This window comes from Peromyscus californicus, unplaced genomic scaffold, assembly GCF_007827085.1.
Source record: "Peromyscus californicus insignis strain IS unplaced genomic scaffold, ASM782708v3 Scaffold_9__1_contigs__length_137607984, whole genome shotgun sequence".
NCBI lineage: Eukaryota > Metazoa > Chordata > Mammalia > Rodentia > Cricetidae > Peromyscus > Peromyscus californicus.
In genome coordinates, this window is record NW_026294617.1 from 69,504,994 (window position 1) to 69,519,444 (window position 14,451).

Consider the following 14,451-nt stretch of genomic DNA (forward strand, 5'->3'; position numbering starts at 1 on the left):
GGTGGTGCACGCCTTTAATCCCAGCACTCGGGAGGCAGAGCCAGGCTGATCTCTGTTGGAGGCCAACCTGGTCTACAGAGTGAGATCCAGGACAGGCACCAAAGCTACACAGAGAAACCCTGTCTCGAAAAACCAAATAAATAAATAGATAAATAAATAAATAAATAAATAAATAAATAAATAAATAAATAGGTAAATAAATAAATAAAAGAAGTTATAAGGGCCCCTCCACAATACTTACAGAATATTATGATGTTATAAATGTCCCCCATGATACTTTTGGAATGTTTTTATTATTTTATTTTGTTTGATTGAGACAGGGTCTCACCATGTAGCTGGATGACCTGGACTATTAAGTTTTTATTTAACTGCAGAGAAGCATCACAACTAAAATTAAACATAGATGGACTTCCGTTTAGATCCCCCAACCTCATAAAGTGCCAAATATTCTGGCTACGCATGAGACCCTGTCTTAAAAGACAACAGCAAAGGAATACTAGCTATGGTCCTCACACCTCTAACCTTAGCCCTGGAGAGGAGGAACCGGGAGCGTCCCTGCAGCTCACTGGCCTGCTAGTCAGTGTGCTCCAGGTTCAGTGAGAGACGCTGTCTCACAAAATAAGGTGAAGGGCTAGAGGCGACTCAGCAGAAGCTGAGCACGCAGAGTTCTTGCAGAGGAACTGAGAGTTGGCTCTAGCATTCACATGGGGTGTTGTCCCACAACCGCCTGTAACTCCAGTGCCAAGGGACCCAACCACCCCCAAGGGCACAGGCCTCTGAGGGCACTGGGCGTGCATGTGGTACACAAATACATATGCAGATCAGCACATAGAAGAAATATAAATCATATGTGAGGCAAGCCAGGACTACATAGGAAGATCCTGCTTCAAAATACAAATAAAAAGAAAAAAAAAATGAGGGTACTGGTGTGTATCTGTTGTTGGGGTTCCTGGCCACTCCCCCAGCTCCATGGCCGCACATGCGCAGTTCAGTAGCCAAGCAAGGGGCCTTACGTCCTACATAATTTGTGCACAGCGTGATCACGCAGTCTATGCGCAGGCGTGGCATAGCTCTGTAAGCCCATAAGTGCGTGTGCAGGAGAATCCATAAGAATCCGTAAGAACACAGACACCCTCCCTCTTCCTCTCCACTCCCCGCCCCCAGGCCTGGTCACGTTCTAGTCTGTCTCTCCCTTCTCCTAATAAAACATCTTATAAGGCCGGGCGGTGGTGGCGCACGCCTTTAATTCCAGCACTTGGGAGGCAGAGCCAGGCGGATCTCTGTGAGTTCGAGGCCAGCCTGGTCTCCAAAGCGAGTTCCAGGAAAGGCGCAAAGCTACACAGAGAAACCCTGTCTCGAAAAACCAAAAAAAAAAAAAAAAAAAAAAAAAAAAAAAAAAAAAAAAAAAAAAAAAAAAAAACATCTTATAGTGGGTTTTGTCCTGCCTCAAGGCCTTCCTCACATGGTAACAGCTCCGCTTAATGAATAACATTGCACCGCCGCATTAAAACCAACATCTATAATCCCAGCACTTGGGGATAGAGGCAGGAGGATCAGAAGTTCAAGGCCAGACTCAGCTATACAGTGATTTCTAGGCCAGGGTAAGATGAGACACTGTTTCAAAATAAATTAAAATGAGAAGGGGCGGGAGGGAAAAACACTTTTTAGTACAATAAATGATACAATTCTTAGAACCAGATTGCCTGAGCTCAAATTTCAACTCTACCACTAACTAGTACTTCTTTTAAAAATTACTTAACTTCTTGGTTCCTTGTCTTTTTTTTTTTTTTTTTTGGTTTTTCAAGACAGCGTTTCTCTGTGTATCCCTGGCTGTCCAGGAACTTACTCTGTAGAGCAGGCTGGCCTCGAATTTAGAGATCCACCTGCCTCTGCCTCCCAAGTGCTGGGATTAAAGGCATGTGCCACCACCCAGCAAAATTTTAGTGATTAATTTAATTTTTTATTGTATGTACATTGGTGTTTTACCTGCGTGTATGTCTGTGTGAGGGTGTTAGATCCCCTGGAACTGGAGTTATAAGCAGGTGTGACTTGTCACATGGGTGCTGGGAATTGAACCCAGGTCCTCTAGAAGAGCAACCAGTGCTCTTGGTCACTGAGCCATCTCTCCAGCCCTTGGTACACATCTTTAATCCTAGCACTCAGAAGGCAAAAGTAGGCGGATCTCTGAGTTTGAGACCATCCTGGTCTACAGAGAGTTCCTGGATAGCCAGGGCTACACAGAGAAACTCTGTTTTGTTGGGAGGTGTGGGGGGGGATGATAGCTTAGTGGTTAAGAGCACATACTGACCTTCCAGAGGATCTATTCCAAAGTACCCATATCAGGCAGCTGACCCCTGTAACTCCTACTCCGTGGGGACTCTGACTCCTCTGGCCTCTATGGATACCTGAAGTCATTCATATGCATACACATACACCTACACCGACACACATATACACACACACACAATTAAAAATAATAAAAAATAATAATCTTAAAAAAAAAACTCCGTGTTGTTGGGGATGACTTTAAACTCCCGGTCTTCCTGTTTCCACTTTCCAAACAGTGGTTTTACCAGTTCCTGCCGTAACATGGAGAGAAACAAAAGCAAGAACACCCACCCACCCACCAAACAAACAAACAAACAAAACCCAAATATCAAAATCGAACCGAGGAAATTTTGTGATTTACATTAACCATTATTTAAAAATCAGTGAACCATTATCAGAAGTGTCTCTCTTAAACTCTCTAGTTTTCTGACTCATAAAAAGTTCATTATCTTTGAAGTAATGTGCAATAGGATTTAGAAGCTTTCAGATAGCTAGACTCAAGAAGTCAGGTGAGGGGGCTGGAGAGATGGCTCAGAGGTTAAGAGCACTGCTTGCTCTTCCAAAGGTCCTGAGTTCAATTCCCAGCAACCACATGGTGGCTCACAACCATCTGTAATGAAATCTGGTGCCCTCTTCTGGCCTGCAGGGATATATGCAGATGGAAAACTGTATACATAATAAATAAATAAATTAAAAAAAAAAAAAAAGAAGTCAGGTGAGAAGCCCATCTCAGTCAGACAGGAGCTGGGGACAGAGCTCAGCGGTAGAGCACGTGCGTTGAGGGCATAAGACCTGGGTTCTGGAGCACCGAACAAACAAAACAACCTAATATAAGTGCAAAACTGGAACCCTTAGCCACTGTTGGTAGGAATACAAAATAGTACGTACTACTGTGGAAAACGTGGAAGTTCTTTTTATGACTAAACGTGGAGTCAGTTACCGTATGACTGAACAATTTCACCCCCAGGTATATGCCCCAAAGGAATGAAAACCTAGATCCACACTAACTTGCGCAAGATTGCCCAAAGCAGCGTTACTCACAACAGTCAAAACAGAAACCCATGATGGCCACTAACATGAAAACACATAGTCTGTGTTTACTGAAAGGACCAAGCAGACGCCATAACAGGCTGCTCAGTCTTCTCTCAGAGATCAGGCCTCAATTTCAGTTTCCTGGGGGGGGTGGGGGGCGGGGGAGTGGGGGGGGGGTTGGGGGGATGGAGGGGTGGGGGTGGGGGGGAGGTGGGGGTGGGGGGGAGGTGGGGGTGGGAGTCGGGGTGCTAGTGGGGAAGGATTCAGTTTTCTTTAAGGGGCTGGCTACTGGGGTTTGACCACCGCGCTCCAGTGACTTTATGGGCAACACAAATCGGACTTGTGGATTTTTTGGTTTTCCTTCTTCTTCGTCTTCTCCTCCTCCTTCTTTTCCTTCTTTTTCTTTTTTTTTGGGGGGGGGTGAAATCACAAGAGTAAGGGGAGGACCTGAGAGGACTGGGAAGTAGGTGTATTTGGGGTGTATGATGTGAAATTCCCAAATAATCAATAAAAATATTATGTTTAAAAAAAAAAGAATGTATTTAGAGCCGGGCGGTGGTGGCACACACCTTTAATCCCAGCACTGGGGAGGCAGAGGCAGGTGGATCTCTGAGTTTGAGGCCAGCCTGGTCTACAGAGCGAGTTCCAGGACAGGCTCCAAAGCTACACAAAGAAACCCTGTCTCAAAAAATAAAACAAGACAGAAAAAAAAGAAGTATGATCAAGAAAATAATAATCCTTGGGAATAGAGAGAAGGCTCAGTGGTTAAGAGCACTTGTTGCTCTTACAGAAGACCTGGGTTCAATTCTCAGCACATACTTTGTGGCTCACAACCATCCATAACTCCACGTATTCAGCAAAACATTCATATACATAAAATAAAAATATTTTTTTAAAAATTAAGAGAGTAATCCAGATGGGTGTGGCAGCTCACACTTGTAATCCTCACACTTGGGAGGCAAAGGCAAGATCTCCTCAAATTGTAAGCCAGCCTGAACTACTTAAGAGACTCTGCTTCCCACACCCCCAGCCCAAAAAACTCCAGGCTGAGGGCACAGTACAATGATAGAGCACTTGTCTAGTGTGTGTGAGGTCTGGGTTTGATCCTCTCCCTAGCACCAAAAAAAAAAAAAAAAAAAAAAAAGTCCCACCCACCCTCCCTTATCCACAGCTTTACTTCTGTGGCCTGAAGTCAGCCTTGGTTCAAAAATACTAAATAGGAAATTCCAATAATAAATCATTCTTTTTTGTTTGTTTTTGAGACAAGGTTTCTCTATGTAGCCCCGGCTGTTCTGGAACTCACTCTGTAGACCAGGCTGGCCTTGAACTCAAAGATCCTGCCTCTGCCTCCTGAGTGCCAGGATTAAAGGCATGTGCCACCACCAGCACCCAGCAATAATTCTTAAGTTTTAAATAATATGAATGTCTCCATCCCTTGCCATCCATCCTGAACAATATCATCCTTGTGTCTAGTGGCTCCAGGCTACATACTATGCAACAGTACTCACGTCTGAAGAGCCCAGTGCTCAAACCTTAGGCAGCATCCTTGGGGCTCTGTCACATCAGACACTTTGTCTCCTCAGGTGGGATGGAGTCACAAGAAGATGAGTACGTACAGTGCCATGAGACCATTTTAAAAGGAGAGGCCATGTTGGGCCTAGAGATGACTCAGCTAAGCCTCATGACCTGAGCTATCACTGGATCCCACTAGGTAGAAGGAGAGAACTGACTCTTGTTCTCTGACCTGCAAAGGCACACATGCATGCATAAACAAACAAACAAACAAGTAAACAGTTTTTTTAAGATTTTATTTATTTATTCTGTATATAGTGTTCTGCCTGCATATATATGCAGGCCAGAGGAGGACACCAGATCTCATTATACGTGGTTGTGAGCCACCATGTGGTTGCGAGCCACCATGTGGTTGCTGGGAATTGAACTCAGGTCCTCTGGAAGACCAGTCAATACTCTTAACCTCTGAGCCATCTCTCCAGCCCCACAAGCAAATAGTTTAAAAATGAGAAACCACTTTCCTTTCTTCTTCCTTTTTTTTTTTTTTTTCCCCAGGCTGGCCTCGAACTCACAGAGATCGGCCTGGCTCTGCCTCCCAAGTGCTGGGATTAAAGGTGTGCGCCACCACCGCCACCCGGCTCCTTTCATTTCTTCTACTGCACTCTGCTGTTAAAACAGTCTCGATGTCATCGCTGTTGATGTCTTAACCTTTGTATGGATCAGGGCTTTATGTGTGTGCGTTTGTCAACGTGATACAAACTAGAATTACTTAAGAAGAGGGACCCTGCTGGGCGGTGGTGGGGCACGCCTTTAATCTCAGCACTCGAGAGGCAGAGCCAGGCCGATCTCTGTGAGTTCGAGGCCAGCCTGGCCTATAGAGCAAGATCTAGGACAGGCACCAAATTAACACAGAGAAACCCTGTCTCGAAAAACAAAAAAGAAGGAGGAAGAGAAGGAGGAGGAGGAGGAGGAGGAGGAGACGGAGAGAAGGAGGAGGAAGAGTGACCCTTAATTGAGAAATTGCCTCTGTCAAACTGGCCTATAGGCATGTCTGTGGGGAATTTTCTTAATTTATTACTGATGTGGGAGGGCCTGACCCACTGACGGTGCTATCCTTAGGCAGGCAGAGAGGTAGCAGAGGAAGCCGTGGGAAACAAGCCAGTAAGAGCACTCTCTGCTTCAGTTCCTGCCTCCGGGTTCCTGCCTCGAGTTCCTGTCCTAGTTTCCCTCGATGGGTTATAACCTGTAAGCCTTCCTCCCCAAGTTACTTGGTTGTGTTACTTGTGGCAGCAATTGTTCCTGATTTATAAGTTAAACTGTAACCTGAGTATCCGTGTAGAGAGAAAGACATACATATCGGGTTCAGAATTGACCTTTGAGCGCCTACGGGAGGTCATAGTGCCTATTCCCCATCTTCAGAGAGACAGATGCGATGAAACCCCGGTGGTACCACTGTACCACTGTAAGGATGAAGAGGAAAGGGTGTTAGCCCAGCCAATGAGGCTTGTTCCATCAAAGCAGCTAGGGCCTCCACTGTTGTCGGTTCTGATGAAGTCATGGGCTATCACCTTGCAGGGTATCAGGACTCTGCCTTCCTGCTCTTGCTGCAGGAGCACAGGGCCCAAAACATGTGTCACTGTGTAATTCCTTCAGGCCTGGACCCCACACCGTCACTGTGACGCTGGACTGCCATTGTCATTGATGAACCTGTGCTGAGGACACGCTTGCCTGCCATCATCACCACCAGTCAAGAGAAGAAGAGGAAAGCATGTCTTCTTCCTCTAGCTTTCCATCCAGTCTTCCACCATGACTTCCGCCGATGGCCGGCCGGCACTTAACCAGAAGCCAGCCGGAAAGAATCAGGGCAAAGTTGCACATAGGCCCCCAATTCCTGCTGTGTGGCTTTGATGTTTTGATCCTCATGTCTACTCGAGTGAGCCCTGCGGTGCCCAGAGCATGGGTTTGTATTATTCTGAGTGCTTCTGTGGCCTGTGTGGGATGTGTGTGTGAGTCAATAGACTGAGTGGAGCAGGTTTCCCTGCTGTGGAGCTATCTCATTCAACCCATGGAAGGTCTCAGCAGGGCAGGAAGCTGGACCTCTCCCAAGGGAAAAGGGGTTGCTCCTGCCTATGCACCTCAGATCGGAGACAAAGACTTCCTCCACCCATGGCTGCCTTGAAATGACCCTTGAGCACTTTCAGGGTATCAAGACTGAAGTGTCCTCAGACTGAAGTGGGACTCTCTGTTCTCATGGCTCAGGCCTCTGGACCTGACAGAAATGACATCTCCTGTGACATGTGCTGTGCATGCTGACTCTCCCTAAAGATATCTGGGCTTAGCCTCCAAAATAGGAGAAGCCAATATAATGTACACTTGAGTGAATAAATGTGTGTGTGTGTGTGTGTGTGTGTGTGTGTGTGTGCACTTGAGTGTGAGAATGTGAGAGAGAGAGAGAGAGAGACACAGACAGACAGACAGACACAGAGAGAGAGAGAGAAAGAAAGAAAAAGAAAGAGAGAAAGAAAGAAAAGAAAAGAAAAGAAAGAAAGAGAGGGAGTGATATGCTTCTCTGCAGAACCTTGACCAAGGCAGGAATGGAAGTGTGAACAAAAAGGCCATGGCAAAAGTTTCAGATTTTGGAAATTCCTATTCAGTTTGAGATGGCAGGTTCTGAAGGCAGGCATCCTTCCCCTCTGGGGAATTTGTATGTGGCCACTCTAACCCCACGGCTCATTCCCAGCCTTTTCTCTCTAGTCCATTTTTGCTTACTTTATTTATTTACTTACTTATTTATTCATTTATTTTAGTATATGTGCTGCTGAAGCGAGCACTATTTATTCATTTATTGAGACAGAGTCTCACTATGAAGCCCTGGCTGCCCTGGAACTCCCTATATAAACCAGTCTATATTCACAGAGATCCACCTGTCTCTACCCCCTGGGTTCTGAAATTAGAGGTTTGTGCCATTGTGCCCTGTTGCGGAATATTCCTTTACACTGTGTGAAAATATGTCACTGTGATTGGTTTAATAAAAAGCTAAACAGTCAGTAGCTAGGCAGGATTTGGGGGGCAGAGAGAACGCTGGGAAGAAGGCGGCAGAGTCACCAGCCAGATGGAGAGGAAGCAGGATGGGCAATATAGAGATGAGGTAATAAAGCCACAAGGTGGAAAGTAAATTAATAGATGTCGTGTCCGCCTCGACCAGCAAGGAAGATGCAACACCAGGCTCTTCTCCAAGCAGTTTATTCAGGAACCTTGAGACAATCTTCTGACCCCGGGGAAAGCCATCTTCTTCTTCTCCTCCTCTGATCTCTCTCCTCCGATCTCCCTTGGGGAAAGCCAGCCCACGCCCTTTATAGCCACTGGGCAATCAACCCCATAGTGCCACGTGGATAATGCCAGTAGGGTCAGACATACGCAAGCAAGCCAGATTAGGTCCAGGTGTGCGGAAGCAAGCCAGATCCTAGCCTTAGTCAAATAAGGAGCACCTGCCATCGGGAAGGCAGGAGCTGGATGCCGGCACCATCTTTGAGGCACGGCTCTCTACAAATAGAAATGGGTTAATTTAAGTTATAAGAACTAGTTAGGAACAAGCCTAAGCTATCAACTGAGCTCTTTCATAATTAATAAGAAGTCTCCTGGGCTGGAGAGATGGCTCAGAGGTTAAGAGCACTGACTGGTTCTTCCAGAGGTCCTGAGTTCAATTCCCAGCAACCACATGGTGGCTCACAACCATCTGTAACGAGATCTGGTGCCCTCTTCTGTCCTGCAGGCATACATGCAGACAGAACACTGTATACATAATAAATAAATCTTAAAAAAAAAAAAAAGTCTCCATGTGGTTATTTGGGAGCTGGCAGGCAGGACAGAAAAGTCTGACTATAGGGCCCTGCTCCATTTTTATTTTTATTTTTGGAATTAGTGCCTTTTTGAGACAGGGTCTCCCTATGTAGTTCTGTCTAGCCTAGAACTAGGTATGTAGACCAGGCTGGCCTTGAACTCAGAGATCTGTCTGTCTCTGCCTCTCAAGTGGTAGGATTAAAGGTCTGCACCATCATGTCCTACTTTAAATTAAATATATATATATATATATATATATATATATATATATATATATATATATATATATATACATATATTTCATGCATGTGGGTATTTTGCCTGCATGTACATCTGTGTGCATCTGTGTGCCTTTCCCCATGCAGTCCAACAAAGGGCACTGGGTCCCCTGGAACTGGAGTCACAGACGGTTGTGAGCTGCCATGTGGGTGCTGGGAATCGAACCCAAATCATCTTCACAAATCCTCCTGGAGGTCAACACTGTCCTATATCCCCAAACAAACAACTCTCTTAACCTCTGGTGAGCATGGCTGCTACTCTGGCCTGGTCTACAGCAGTACCTCACTGCCACCACCATGGCTCTTTCTCTGGCCTGTGAAAGTCACAAAACTTCCTTCTACCCACTAGAGCTGCTTAGGGTGGGGGCCTTGAGCTTGGAACATGGCACCAACCACAGAAGGAAGAGCTCCTTGTGCAGCAGCAGCAGCTTGGCAGGGAAAGCACAAACTTTAAAACTTGTACCAACATTTGATGCTGGCCTGGGCTACAGAAGATGAATGTTAGGGCCACTCAGGGAGACCATTCTCAAAAAAAAAAAAAAAAAAAAAATCAAAATTCAAAATGCCAATGTCATTTGTTGTTTTAGAAGTGAAACAGCTCCAGCCTACTGAGTACAGTACTACAGATGTGGATCTTGGCATCTGGCAAGGTGAGCTTTAAAAAACAAAACTGAGCGGTGAGGGAACAGGAGGAGGGGAGGGAGGGGCAACTGTGGTTGGTGTGTAAAATAAATTTTAAAAAGTTAATAATAATAAAGCCGGGCAGCAGTGGTGCACGCCTTTAATCCCAGCACTCCGGAGGCAGAGCCAGGCAGATCTCTGTGAGTCCGAGGCCAGCCTGGGCTACAGAGTGAGATCCAGGACAGGCACCAAAACTACACGGAGAAACCCTGTCTTGAAAAACAAACAAACAAAAAAAAGTTAATAATAATAATAACTGAGCCAGGCTGTGGTGGTGCACACCTTTAATCCCAGCACTCAAGATGAACTCTGTGAGTTCAAGGCCAGCCTGTTCTACAAAGAATATTCTCCTTCAGCCAGGGCTACACAGAGAAACTCGTCTCAAATAAACAAACAGACTGGGCATAATAGCACACACCTTTAATGCCAGCTCTTTGACAGCACAGACAGGTGGATCTCTGATTTTGAGACCAGCCCGGTCTACATGGTGAGTTTCAGAACAGCCAGGGTTACATAGTGAGACCCTTTCTCAAAGGAAAACAAAAAACCCTGACAACTGTGGGTGCTGGAGGGATTGCTCAACAGTTAACAGAACTGGCTGCCCTTCCTGAGGACCCAGGTTCAATTCCCAGCACCAACATAGCAGCTCACAATTGCCTGTAACTCCAGTTTTCAAGGGATCTGCTGCCCTCCTATGGCATCCTTGGGAACCAGGGTGTGTTTGTGGTGCCAAGACACGCATGCAGGTGAAACACCCATATGCATGAAATTAATTTTTTTTGTTGTTGTTTTGTTTTGTTTTTTGAGACAGGGTTTCTCTGTGTAGCTTTGCGCCTTTCCTGGAACTCACTTGGTAGCCCAGGCTGGCCTCGAACTCACAGAGATCCGCCTGGTTCTGCCTCCCGAGTGCTGGGATTAAAGGCGTGCGCCACCACCGCCCGGCCCGTAATTAATTTTTTTTGAAAATGTTAGCATTTAATTAACCTTCCCGAGTGGCTTCAAGCCACCAGGACACAGGCACCTCCAACACCCTTTATCTTCTCTTCAGCTCTTCTGCTGAAACATTTGGCTTTCACGATGCTTCGAGATCTTTCCCTTCCCCAGAACTCTGGAGTAGCCCGATCGCGCAACATCAATGGTGGGGGCATCTCCAGTCTTGTTCTCGCAGCATTGACCATGTCTGCTCACTGACCAGTGTCCACAATGTATCCAGGCTGACAGTCGGGCAGAAGCTCTGGTTCCTCTTTAAGTGGGCCACCTCATCCAGTCTTGATGTTACAGTATGTGCCCAGCCTTATGGTAGCATGTTATGCCCTGTTTGTTTGGTGTCCCTGGAGATCTGCTCTTTTCTGAGGAGGAATGGAGGGAGCGTGTAGATCTGGGGGAGAGGGGAGGTGTGGGGGAAGAACTGGCGGGAGGGGAGGGAGGGGAAACTGCAGTTGGTGGGGATGTAATATATGAGAAAAGGGGAAAATAGAAAGAAAAGCACTCTACCGTGGAGCTATGGCACACCCTCTCTGCCCACACCTCAGCCAGCATTCACCCAAGCTGTTCTATACTCTGAGATTTTGTGCCCAAACAGCCTGTGCCCACTCTCAGCCTCTGTGGCTGGTACACCTAGCCACAGTAGAAGGCAGGCATAGCTGTTTGTGAGGGCTGCGGGAACCTGACCGGCTGAACTGGGCTGCGGCTGCGCAGGGGTACATGCAGGGCAGGATGGAAAGAGACCCCGAATGAAACTAGAGATCTTATCTCCTCCTGTGCCCTGAGGAAGCCAGGGCCAGCAGCCTCCTGCCCACTGCAGGTGGACAGCTAGCCACCAGCCTCTTCCCATGCCACTGTGGATGCCAGGCTAGCCCTCGTGGAGGGTGAGCAAAGTCCCTTCCTTCCACCAGCTGCCACATCCTCACCTCCTCTTAATTTCACCCCCTGCGGAATACTGAGTAAACCTAGCATGTCCACCCCCTTATCTCTGCCCTGTTGAGACCTGGGAGACAAAAGAGAGGTCTCTGCCAAGATAGTTGAAGCCTCCCAGGCCTGTCCCAGTGGGAGACTGAAAGACTACAGCATATCCAGCCTGCAAACTTGAGGATCTCCTAGTCCAAGGGAAACTCTTGTTCTCCACCCACAAACACATTTTTGCTGGTATTTGTGGTGTTGGGGATGGAACCTAGGACCCAGCTCAAACTAGGTCTACTACTGAGCTACACTGCAAATGCACACCCCCCTCCCCCAAACCCAGCTCTTTCTTACACACACACACACACACACACACACTTGTTTAGTTTGTAGGTTTGTTTTTTAATTCTGTTTTGAGACAGATCCTCATGCAAGCTATGCTGACAGAACGCTACACTCACTATATAGTGGAGGCTAGCCCTGATCCTCGTCCCTCAAGGTCCCAACTCTTTTTTTTTTTTTTTTAAAGATCTATTTATTTATTAGGTATACACTGTTCTACCTGCACGTCAGATCCCACTATAGATGGTTGTGAGCTCTCATGTGGGTGCTGGGAATTGAACTCAGGACCTCTGGAAGAGCAGCCAGTGCTCTTAACCTCTGAGCCATCTCTCCAGCCCTCAAGCTCCCAACTCTTGGAATTAGAAACTGACCATGCCCCACCAACACCCTCTTCGCAGAAGAAACACCTGCTACATTTTTTTTTCTGTTATTTCATGGTACAAGGATCAAACCCAGGGCCTGACATGACCAGGCCCAGTGTGCTGCACCCAGCAGACTCGCTCAGCCAGGGAGAACAGGGCTGCCCCTCCCCTGGGTGCAGGGCAGGGCAGCTCCTGGCAACTCTGTGAACTGGAAAGTTTCAGGAAGTTTGGGAGGGTCAGACAAGTCCATGTCCCCACTTAGAGCAGTCTCACAGAGGTGAGTCAGAGGAGGGTCTACTGAAGGGCACTGGACACTTTACTGCTGGGCAGAGCCAGTCTCCCTCAGCCTCGTGGTGCAAATCTGAAAACTCAGACTCCGCCACTTAGCAACACAAGTGCAGATAGTTTCCGGAACAGAAGCAGCGAGGGAGAATTCTGCATCTCTCTTCCCCAGAGCCCCTAACACCTAGCTCCCTCTGGGCTGGAGAGCGAAGTCTACAGTCATGATTCTTCCCCTGGGACTCCTCCCTCCTGTGTGCCCTACTTGGTGGCAACAATGGAGTGCTGTAGCTGCCTGCCTGGCTAGCCTGGACGCTCTAGTCTGTTCTCTTGCAAAAGGTCTTGTAAATCCTTCTAACTGCTTAGTAATGTTTCTTTGTTTAAGACAGTCTCCTTATAATATAGCCCAGGCTGGCCTTGAAGTCTTTCTATAGCCCAGGCTGGCCTTGAAGTCTTTCTATAGCCCAGGCTGGTCCCACTCACAGTGGGACAGCTGGTTCAAAGCCCTGCTTTGAGAATTTCATTTGCATCTCAACTGTCCTAGTTAGCTTTCTATGACTGTGATAAACACCATGACCAGGAGCACCTGGGGGAGGAGAGGGTTTATTTGGCTCATACTTCCTTATCACGGTTCATCCTTGGGGGAAGTCAGGACAGGAACTCAAGCACAGACAATGGAGGACCCCAGGACTGGCTTGCTCCCCACGGTGTGCTCAGTCTGCTTTTCTCATACAGCCCAAGACCACAGCCCACTGTGGTAGAGACCCTCCCACGTGAACCATTCATCAAGAAAACGCCTGTTGGCTTGCCCGCAGGCCAGTCTGATAGAGGCGTTTTCTCAGTTGAGGTTCCCTCTTCCCAAACTTCCCAAGCTTCTACCAAGCTGACAAAAAACTTAAGCCGCACACATTGAACGAACAGCCCTATCTTTAGGGCGGAAATGTGTTAGTGGGTCCGTATCACTGAGATAGTGGTGTAGGAATTGTAACAGTTCTGCAAAGTTAGGAGACAGGACCGACCAAGTGCTGAGGGGAGGATGGGAAGCATGGGGGCAGGAGGGGCGATGGGAGAGAAAGGAGCCTGGATCTCACTGTGCTGAAGGCTTTCCCGATGAAAGGGAAGCCCACCACATGAGCACGGGCTCTGGGTTCCTCTCCTTTCACATTGCTCAGCTGCCCGCTTGGAAGCTGGACTGGAAAGCGAGGAAGAGGATGAGTGTGGTGGTACACAAATAACTGAAGTACTAAGGCTGGAGGAGGAGGAACTCTAGAGCCCTCGAGGCAACACAGCAAGACCCCCCCTCTCCCCCCACGCCCGCAAAGATAAAGGAGATGCTGGGGAGATAGCCGGTTGGGGAGGCGCTTTTCCACCGCCAGCACAAGGACATGAGTTTATATCCCCAGCAACCACAGAAAAAGCTGTGGCCTGCGTGGGCGAGGGAAGAGAGAGACAGATCCCGAGAGCTCCCAGACCAGCAGCAGCCCAGCTGAAATGGCAAGTTTCCGGGTGGGGTCAGTGAGAGACCCGGTCTCGAGACAGTACAGAGCCACAGAGGAAGACACCTGAAGTCTTGCTCTGGCTTTATGCATAAGCACTAATGTGCATTCACCACACGGTGCATGTATATGTATACATTATATATATGATATAAGGATACAATGGGATGAAGGGAAGTGCTTGGAGAAAGGGGCGGTCGTAGTATATGCTAGGGACAGCAGTGAGAGGTGAAACAACCAAAGGACCCAGATACTCACACTCGAGACTGAAATTTCAGAGATAGAACCATTCGAGAACACTGTCGGGTGCCTAGGGGTGAGCATTCGATCGTTTACTTGAATGTTCTCAGGATCAAGGAGGCCAGCCTGGGCTACAGAGTAAGACCCTATCTCAAAAACATA